This window comes from Heptranchias perlo, chromosome 7 (genome assembly GCF_035084215.1).
Source record: "Heptranchias perlo isolate sHepPer1 chromosome 7, sHepPer1.hap1, whole genome shotgun sequence".
NCBI classification, from domain to species: Eukaryota; Metazoa; Chordata; class Chondrichthyes; order Hexanchiformes; family Hexanchidae; genus Heptranchias; species Heptranchias perlo.
Genome location: NC_090331.1, coordinates 900,771 through 911,663, shown reverse-complemented (window position 1 = coordinate 911,663; position 10,893 = coordinate 900,771).

Below are 10,893 nucleotides of genomic sequence, written 5' to 3'. Positions count from 1 at the left end.
GCCAGAACCAAGAGGCAGACAACATAGGGAGGGCGTTTCCCCCCTCTGCCCACCATTTTAAAACCTAACTTTTGCAAGTGACGCACTAAGGACTTGGTCTGTTTGTTTGTAGCTCCCTGATGAGCCGTAAGATGGCGAAACCGGTCGGAGTGTTCCAAGAAGGAACGATGGATGGTACTTAAGGCTGGAGGACGGGACACATTCAGTAGTAGCCAAGCAGGAACTCTGGATGGTGCCTAAAGCTAAAGCACAAGGTGCATTCATTTGGACAACAGCAACAGTCTGAGGTGCGGGCCAGAACCAAGAGGCAGACAACATAGGGAGGGCGTTTCCCCCCTCTGCCCACCATTTTAAAACCTAACTTTTGCAAGTGACGCACTAAGGACTTGGTCTGTTTGTTTGTAGCTCCCTGATGAGCCGTAAGATGGCGAAACCGGTCGGAGTGTTCCAAGAAGGAACGATGGATGGTACTTAAGGCTGGAGGACGGGACACATTCAGTAGTAGCCAAGCAGGAACTCTGGATGGTGCCTAAAGCTAAAGCACAAGGTGCATTCATTTGGACAACAGCAACAGTCTGAGGTGCGGGCCAGAACCAAGAGGCAGACAACATAGGGAGGGCGTTTCCCCCCTCTGCCCACCATTTTAAAACCTAACTTTTGCAAGTGACGCACTAAGGACTTGGTCTGTTTGTTTGTAGCTCCCTGATGAGCCGTAAGATGGCGAAACCGGTCGGAGTGTTCCAAGAAGGAACGATGGATGGTACTTAAGGCTGGAGGACGGGACACATTCAGTAGTAGCCAAGCAGGAACTCTGGATGGTGCCTAAAGCTAAAGCACAAGGTGCATTCATTTGGACAACAGCAACAGTCTGAGGTGCGGGCCAGAACCAAGAGGCAGACAACATAGGGAGGGCGTTTCCCCCCTCTGCCCACCATTTTAAAACCTAACTTTTGCAAGTGACGCACTAAGGACTTGGTCTGTTTGTTTGTAGCTCCCTGATGAGCCGTAAGATGGCGAAACCGGTCGGAGTGTTCCAAGAAGGAACGATGGATGGTACTTAAGGCTGGAGGACGGGACACATTCAGTAGTAGCCAAGCAGGAACTCTGGATGGTGCCTAAAGCTAAAGCACAAGGTGCATTCATTTGGACAACAGCAACAGTCTGAGGTGCGGGCCAGAACCAAGAGGCAGACAACATAGGGAGGGCGTTTCCCCCCTCTGCCCACCATTTTAAAACCTAACTTTTGCAAGTGACGCACTAAGGACTTGGTCTGTTTGTTTGTAGCTCCCTGATGAGCCGTAAGATGGCGAAACCGGTCGGAGTGTTCCAAGAAGGAACGATGGATGGTACTTAAGGCTGGAGGACGGGACACATTCAGTAGTAGCCAAGCAGGAACTCTGGATGGTGCCTAAAGCTAAAGCACAAGGTGCATTCATTTGGACAACAGCAACAGTCTGAGGTGCGGGCCAGAACCAAGAGGCAGACAACATAGGGAGGGCGTTTCCCCCCTCTGCCCACCATTTTAAAACCTAACTTTTGCAAGTGACGCACTAAGGACTTGGTCTGTTTGTTTGTAGCTCCCTGATGAGCCGTAAGATGGCGAAACCGGTCGGAGTGTTCCAAGAAGGAACGATGGATGGTACTTAAGGCTGGAGGACGGGACACATTCAGTAGTAGCCAAGCAGGAACTCTGGATGGTGCCTAAAGCTAAAGCACAAGGTGCATTCATTTGGACAACAGCAACAGTCTGAGGTGCGGGCCAGAACCAAGAGGCAGACAACATAGGGAGGGCGTTTCCCCCCTCTGCCCACCATTTTAAAACCTAACTTTTGCAAGTGACGCACTAAGGACTTGGTCTGTTTGTTTGTAGCTCCCTGATGAGCCGTAAGATGGCGAAACCGGTCGGAGTGTTCCAAGAAGGAACGATGGATGGTACTTAAGGCTGGAGGACGGGACACATTCAGTAGTAGCCAAGCAGGAACTCTGGATGGTGCCTAAAGCTAAAGCACAAGGTGCATTCATTTGGACAACAGCAACAGTCTGAGGTGCGGGCCAGAACCAAGAGGCAGACAACATAGGGAGGGCGTTTCCCCCCTCTGCCCACCATTTTAAAACCTAACTTTTGCAAGTGACGCACTAAGGACTTGGTCTGTTTGTTTGTAGCTCCCTGATGAGCCGTAAGATGGCGAAACCGGTCGGAGTGTTCCAAGAAGGAACGATGGATGGTACTTAAGGCTGGAGGACGGGACACATTCAGTAGTAGCCAAGCAGGAACTCTGGATGGTGCCTAAAGCTAAAGCACAAGGTGCATTCATTTGGACAACAGCAACAGTCTGAGGTGCGGGCCAGAACCAAGAGGCAGACAACATAGGGAGGGCGTTTCCCCCCTCTGCCCACCATTTTAAAACCTAACTTTTGCAAGTGACGCACTAAGGACTTGGTCTGTTTGTTTGTAGCTCCCTGATGAGCCGTAAGATGGCGAAACCGGTCGGAGTGTTCCAAGAAGGAACGATGGATGGTACTTAAGGCTGGAGGACGGGACACATTCAGTAGTAGCCAAGCAGGAACTCTGGATGGTGCCTAAAGCTAAAGCACAAGGTGCATTCATTTGGACAACAGCAACAGTCTGAGGTGCGGGCCAGAACCAAGAGGCAGACAACATAGGGAGGGCGTTTCCCCCCTCTGCCCACCATTTTAAAACCTAACTTTTGCAAGTGACGCACTAAGGACTTGGTCTGTTTGTTTGTAGCTCCCTGATGAGCCGTAAGATGGCGAAACCGGTCGGAGTGTTCCAAGAAGGAACGATGGATGGTACTTAAGGCTGGAGGACGGGACACATTCAGTAGTAGCCAAGCAGGAACTCTGGATGGTGCCTAAAGCTAAAGCACAAGGTGCATTCATTTGGACAACAGCAACAGTCTGAGGTGCGGGCCAGAACCAAGAGGCAGACAACATAGGGAGGGCGTTTCCCCCCTCTGCCCACCATTTTAAAACCTAACTTTTGCAAGTGACGCACTAAGGACTTGGTCTGTTTGTTTGTAGCTCCCTGATGAGCCGTAAGATGGCGAAACCGGTCGGAGTGTTCCAAGAAGGAACGATGGATGGTACTTAAGGCTGGAGGACGGGACACATTCAGTAGTAGCCAAGCAGGAACTCTGGATGGTGCCTAAAGCTAAAGCACAAGGTGCATTCATTTGGACAACAGCAACAGTCTGAGGTGCGGGCCAGAACCAAGAGGCAGACAACATAGGGAGGGCGTTTCCCCCCTCTGCCCACCATTTTAAAACCTAACTTTTGCAAGTGACGCACTAAGGACTTGGTCTGTTTGTTTGTAGCTCCCTGATGAGCCGTAAGATGGCGAAACCGGTCGGAGTGTTCCAAGAAGGAACGATGGATGGTACTTAAGGCTGGAGGACGGGACACAGGAACTCTGGATGGTGCCTAAAGCTAAAGCACAAGGTGCATTCATTTGGACAACAGCAACAGTCTGAGGTGCGGGCCAGAACCAAGAGGCAGACAACATAGGGAGGGCGTTTCCCCCCTCTGCCCACCATTTTAAAACCTAACTTTTGCAAGTGACGCACTAAGGACTTGGTCTGTTTGTTTGTAGCTCCCTGATGAGCCGTAAGATGGCGAAACCGGTCGGAGTGTTCCAAGAAGGAACGATGGATGGTACTTAAGGCTGGAGGACGGGACACATTCAGTAGTAGCCAAGCAGGAACTCTGGATGGTGCCTAAAGCTAAAGCACAAGGTGCATTCATTTGGACAACAGCAACAGTCTGAGGTGCGGGCCAGAACCAAGAGGCAGACAACATAGGGAGGGCGTTTCCCCCCTCTGCCCACCATTTTAAAACCTAACTTTTGCAAGTGACGCACTAAGGACTTGGTCTGTTTGTTTGTAGCTCCCTGATGAGCCGTAAGATGGCGAAACCGGTCGGAGTGTTCCAAGAAGGAACGATGGATGGTACTTAAGGCTGGAGGACGGGACACATTCAGTAGTAGCCAAGCAGGAACTCTGGATGGTGCCTAAAGCTAAAGCACAAGGTGCATTCATTTGGACAACAGCAACAGTCTGAGGTGCGGGCCAGAACCAAGAGGCAGACAACATAGGGAGGGCGTTTCCCCCCTCTGCCCACCATTTTAAAACCTAACTTTTGCAAGTGACGCACTAAGGACTTGGTCTGTTTGTTTGTAGCTCCCTGATGAGCCGTAAGATGGCGAAACCGGTCGGAGTGTTCCAAGAAGGAACGATGGATGGTACTTAAGGCTGGAGGACGGGACACATTCAGTAGTAGCCAAGCAGGAACTCTGGATGGTGCCTAAAGCTAAAGCACAAGGTGCATTCATTTGGACAACAGCAACAGTCTGAGGTGCGGGCCAGAACCAAGAGGCAGACAACATAGGGAGGGCGTTTCCCCCCTCTGCCCACCATTTTAAAACCTAACTTTTGCAAGTGACGCACTAAGGACTTGGTCTGTTTGTTTGTAGCTCCCTGATGAGCCGTAAGATGGCGAAACCGGTCGGAGTGTTCCAAGAAGGAACGATGGATGGTACTTAAGGCTGGAGGACGGGACACATTCAGTAGTAGCCAAGCAGGAACTCTGGATGGTGCCTAAAGCTAAAGCACAAGGTGCATTCATTTGGACAACAGCAACAGTCTGAGGTGCGGGCCAGAACCAAGAGGCAGACAACATAGGGAGGGCGTTTCCCCCCTCTGCCCACCATTTTAAAACCTAACTTTTGCAAGTGACGCACTAAGGACTTGGTCTGTTTGTTTGTAGCTCCCTGATGAGCCGTAAGATGGCGAAACCGGTCGGAGTGTTCCAAGAAGGAACGATGGATGGTACTTAAGGCTGGAGGACGGGACACATTCAGTAGTAGCCAAGCAGGAACTCTGGATGGTGCCTAAAGCTAAAGCACAAGGTGCATTCATTTGGACAACAGCAACAGTCTGAGGTGCGGGCCAGAACCAAGAGGCAGACAACATAGGGAGGGCGTTTCCCCCCTCTGCCCACCATTTTAAAACCTAACCCTAACCCTAACCCTAACCCTAACCCTAACCCTAACCCTAACCCTAACCCTAACCCTAACCCTAACCCTAACCCTAACCCTAACCCTAACCCTAACCCTAACCCTAACCCTAACCCTAACCCTAACCCTAACCCTAACCCTAACCCTAACCCTAACCCTAACCCTAACCCTAACCCTAACCCTAACCCTAACCCTAACCCTAACCCTAACCCTAACCCTAACCCTAACCCTAACCCTAACCCTAACCCTAACCCTAACCCTAACCCTAACCCTAACCCTAACCCTAACCCTAACCCTAACCCTAACCCTAACCCTAACCCTAACCCTAACCCTAACCCTAACCCTAACCCTAACCCTAACCCTAACCCTAACCCTAACCCTAACCCTAACCCTAACCCTAACCCTAACCCTAACCCTAACCCTAACCCTAACCCTAACCCTAACCCTAACCCTAACCCTAACCCTAACCCTAACCCTAACCCTAACCCTAACCCTAACCCTAACCCTAACCCTAACCCTAACCCTAACCCTAACCCTAACCCTAACCCTAACCCTAACCCTAACCCTAACCCTAACCCTAACCCTAACCCTAACCCTAACCCTAACCCTAACCCTAACCCTAACCCTAACCCTAACCCTAACCCTAACCCTAACCCTAACCCTAACCCTAACCCTAACCCTAACCCTAACCCTAACCCTAACCCTAACCCTAACCCTAACCCTAACCCTAACCCTAACCCTAACCCTAACCCTAACCCTAACCCTAACCCTAACCCTAACCCTAACCCTAACCCTAACCCTAACCCTAACCCTAACCCTAACCCTAACCCTAACCCTAACCCTAACCCTAACCCTAACCCTAACCCTAACCCTAACCCTAACCCTAACCCTAACCCTAACCCTAACCCTAACCCTAACCCTAACCCTAACCCTAACCCTAACCCTAACCCTAACCCTAACCCTAACCCTAACCCTAACCCTAACCCTAACCCTAACCCTAACCCTAACCCTAACCCTAACCCTAACCCTAACCCTAACCCTAACCCTAACCCTAACCCTAACCCTAACCCTAACCCTAACCCTAACCCTAACCCTAACCCTAACCCTAACCCTAACCCTAACCCTAACCCTAACCCTAACCCTAACCCTAACCCTAACCCTAACCCTAACCCTAACCCTAACCCTAACCCTAACCCTAACCCTAACCCTAACCCTAACCCTAACCCTAACCCTAACCCTAACCCTAACCCTAACCCTAACCCTAACCCTAACCCTAACCCTAACCCTAACCCTAACCCTAACCCTAACCCTAACCCTAACCCTAACCCTAACCCTAACCCTAACCCTAACCCTAACCCTAACCCTAACCCTAACCCTAACCCTAACCCTAACCCTAACCCTAACCCTAACCCTAACCCTAACCCTAACCCTAACCCTAACCCTAACCCTAACCCTAACCCTAACCCTAACCCTAACCCTAACCCTAACCCTAACCCTAACCCTAACCCTAACCCTAACCCTAACCCTAACCCTAACCCTAACCCTAACCCTAACCCTAACCCTAACCCTAACCCTAACCCTAACCCTAACCCTAACCCTAACCCTAACCCTAACCCTAACCCTAACCCTAACCCTAACCCTAACCCTAACCCTAACCCTAACCCTAACCCTAACCCTAACCCTAACCCTAACCCTAACCCTAACCCTAACCCTAACCCTAACCCTAACCCTAACCCTAACCCTAACCCTAACCCTAACCCTAACCCTAACCCTAACCCTAACCCTAACCCTAACCCTAACCCTAACCCTAACCCTAACCCTAACCCTAACCCTAACCCTAACCCTAACCCTAACCCTAACCCTAACCCTAACCCTAACCCTAACCCTAACCCTAACCCTAACCCTAACCCTAACCCTAACCCTAACCCTAACCCTAACCCTAACCCTAACCCTAACCCTAACCCTAACCCTAACCCTAACCCTAACCCTAACCCTAACCCTAACCCTAACCCTAACCCTAACCCTAACCCTAACCCTAACCCTAACCCTAACCCTAACCCTAACCCTAACCCTAACCCTAACCCTAACCCTAACCCTAACCCTAACCCTAACCCTAACCCTAACCCTAACCCTAACCCTAACCCTAACCCTAACCCTAACCCTAACCCTAACCCTAACCCTAACCCTAACCCTAACCCTAACCCTAACCCTAACCCTAACCCTAACCCTAACCCTAACCCTAACCCTAACCCTAACCCTAACCCTAACCCTAACCCTAACCCTAACCCTAACCCTAACCCTAACCCTAACCCTAACCCTAACCCTAACCCTAACCCTAACCCTAACCCTAACCCTAACCCTAACCCTAACCCTAACCCTAACCCTAACCCTAACCCTAACCCTAACCCTAACCCTAACCCTAACCCTAACCCTAACCCTAACCCTAACCCTAACCCTAACCCTAACCCTAACCCTAACCCTAACCCTAACCCTAACCCTAACCCTAACCCTAACCCTAACCCTAACCCTAACCCTAACCCTAACCCTAACCCTAACCCTAACCCTAACCCTAACCCTAACCCTAACCCTAACCCTAACCCTAACCCTAACCCTAACCCTAACCCTAACCCTAACCCTAACCCTAACCCTAACCCTAACCCTAACCCTAACCCTAACCCTAACCCTAACCCTAACCCTAACCCTAACCCTAACCCTAACCCTAACCCTAACCCTAACCCTAACCCTAACCCTAACCCTAACCCTAACCCTAACCCTAACCCTAACCCTAACCCTAACCCTAACCCTAACCCTAACCCTAACCCTAACCCTAACCCTAACCCTAACCCTAACCCTAACCCTAACCCTAACCCTAACCCTAACCCTAACCCTAACCCTAACCCTAACCCTAACCCTAACCCTAACCCTAACCCTAACCCTAACCCTAACCCTAACCCTAACCCTAACCCTAACCCTAACCCTAACCCTAACCCTAACCCTAACCCTAACCCTAACCCTAACCCTAACCCTAACCCTAACCCTAACCCTAACCCTAACCCTAACCCTAACCCTAACCCTAACCCTAACCCTAACCCTAACCCTAACCCTAACCCTAACCCTAACCCTAACCCTAACCCTAACCCTAACCCTAACCCTAACCCTAACCCTAACCCTAACCCTAACCCTAACCCTAACCCTAACCCTAACCCTAACCCTAACCCTAACCCTAACCCTAACCCTAACCCTAACCCTAACCCTAACCCTAACCCTAACCCTAACCCTAACCCTAACCCTAACCCTAACCCTAACCCTAACCCTAACCCTAACCCTAACCCTAACCCTAACCCTAACCCTAACCCTAACCCTAACCCTAACCCTAACCCTAACCCTAACCCTAACCCTAACCCTAACCCTAACCCTAACCCTAACCCTAACCCTAACCCTAACCCTAACCCTAACCCTAACCCTAACCCTAACCCTAACCCTAACCCTAACCCTAACCCTAACCCTAACCCTAACCCTAACCCTAACCCTAACCCTAACCCTAACCCTAACCCTAACCCTAACCCTAACCCTAACCCTAACCCTAACCCTAACCCTAACCCTAACCCTAACCCTAACCCTAACCCTAACCCTAACCCTAACCCTAACCCTAACCCTAACCCTAACCCTAACCCTAACCCTAACCCTAACCCTAACCCTAATGCAGCGTAACCCTAACCCTAACCCTAACCCTAACCCTAACCCTAACCCTAACCCTAACCCTAACCCTAACCCTAACCCTAACCCTAACCCTAACCCTAACCCTAACCCTAACCCTAACCCTAATGCAACACATTCAGTAGTAGCCAAGCAGGAACTCTGGATGGTGCCTAAAGCTAAAGCACAAGGTGCATTCATTTGGACAACAGCAACAGTCTGAGGTGCGGGCCAGAACCAAGAGGCAGACAACATAGGGAGGGCGTTTCCCCCCTCTGCCCACCATTTTAAAACCTAACCTTTGCAAGTGACGCACTAAGGACTTGGTCTGTTTGTTTGTAGCTCCCTGATGAGCCGCAAGATGGCGAAACCGGTCGGAGTGTTCCAAGAAGGAACGATGGATGGTACTTAAGGCTGGAGGACGGGACACATTCAGTAGTAGCCAAGCAGGAACTCTGGATGGTGCCTAAAGCTAAAGCACAAGGTGCATTCATTTGGACAACAGCAACAGTCTGAGGTGCGGGCCAGAACCAAGAGGCAGACAACATAGGGAGGGCGTTTCCCCCCTCTGCCCACCATTTTAAAACCTAACCTTTGCAAGTGACGCACTAAGGACTTGGTCTGTTTGTTTGTAGCTCCCTGATGAGCCGCAAGATGGCGAAACCGGTCGGAGTGTTCCAAGAAGGAACGATGGATGGTACTTAAGGCTGGAGGACGGGACACATTCAGTAGTAGCCAAGCAGGAACTCTGGATGGTGCCTAAAGCTAAAGCACAAGGTGCATTCATTTGGACAACAGCAACAGTCTGAGGTGCGGGCCAGAACCAAGAGGCAGACAACATAGGGAGGGCGTTTCCCCCCTCTGCCCACCATTTTAAAACCTAACTTTTGCAAGTGACGCACTAAGGACTTGGTCTGTTTGTTTGTAGCTCCCTGATGAGCCGTGAGATGGCGAAACCGGTCGGAGTGTTCCAAGAAGGAACGATGGATGGTACTTAAGGCTGGAGGACGGGACACATTCAGTAGTAGCCAAGCAGGAACTCTGGATGGTGCCTAAAGCTAAAGCACAAGGTGCATTCATTTGGACAACAGCAACAGTCTGAGGTGCGGGCCAGAACCAAGAGGCAGACAACATAGGGAGGGCGTTTCCCCCCTCTGCCCACCATTTTAAAACCTAACTTTTGCAAGTGACGCACTAAGGACTTGGTCTGTTTGTTTGTAGCTCCCTGATGAGCCGTGAGATGGCGAAACCGGTCGGAGTGTTCCAAGAAGGAACGATGGATGGTACTTAAGGCTGGAGGACGGGACACATTCAGTAGTAGCCAAGCAGGAACTCTGGATGGTGCCTAAAGCTAAAGCACAAGGTGCATTCATTTGGACAACAGCAACAGTCTGAGGTGCGGGCCAGAACCAAGAGGCAGACAACATAGGGAGGGCGTTTCCCCCCTCTGCCCACCATTTTAAAACCTAACTTTTGCAAGTGACGCACTAAGGACTTGGTCTGTTTGTTTGTAGCTCCCTGATGAGCCGTGAGATGGCGAAACCGGTCGGAGTGTTCCAAGAAGGAACGATGGATGGTACTTAAGGCTGGAGGACGGGACACATTCAGTAGTAGCCAAGCAGGAACTCTGGATGGTGCCTAAAGCTAAAGCACAAGGTGCATTCATTTGGACAACAGCAACAGTCTGAGGTGCGGGCCAGAACCAAGAGGCAGACAACATAGGGAGGGCGTTTCCCCCCTCTGCCCACCATTTTAAAACCTAACTTTTGCAAGTGACGCACTAAGGACTTGGTCTGTTTGTTTGTAGCTCCCTGATGAGCCGTGAGATGGCGAAACCGGTCGGAGTGTTCCAAGAAGGAACGATGGATGGTACTTAAGGCTGGAGGACGGGACACATTCAGTAGTAGCCAAGCAGGAACTCTGGATGGTGCCTAAAGCTAAAGCACAAGGTGCATTCATTTGGACAACAGCAACAGTCTGAGGTGCGGGCCAGAACCAAGAGGCAGACAACATAGGGAGGGCGTTTCCCCCCTCTGCCCACCATTTTAAAACCTAACTTTTGCAAGTGACGCACTAAGGACTTGGTCTGTTTGTTTGTAGCTCCCTGATGAGCCGTGAGATGGCGAAACCGGTCGGAGTGTTCCAAGAAGGAACGATGGATGGTA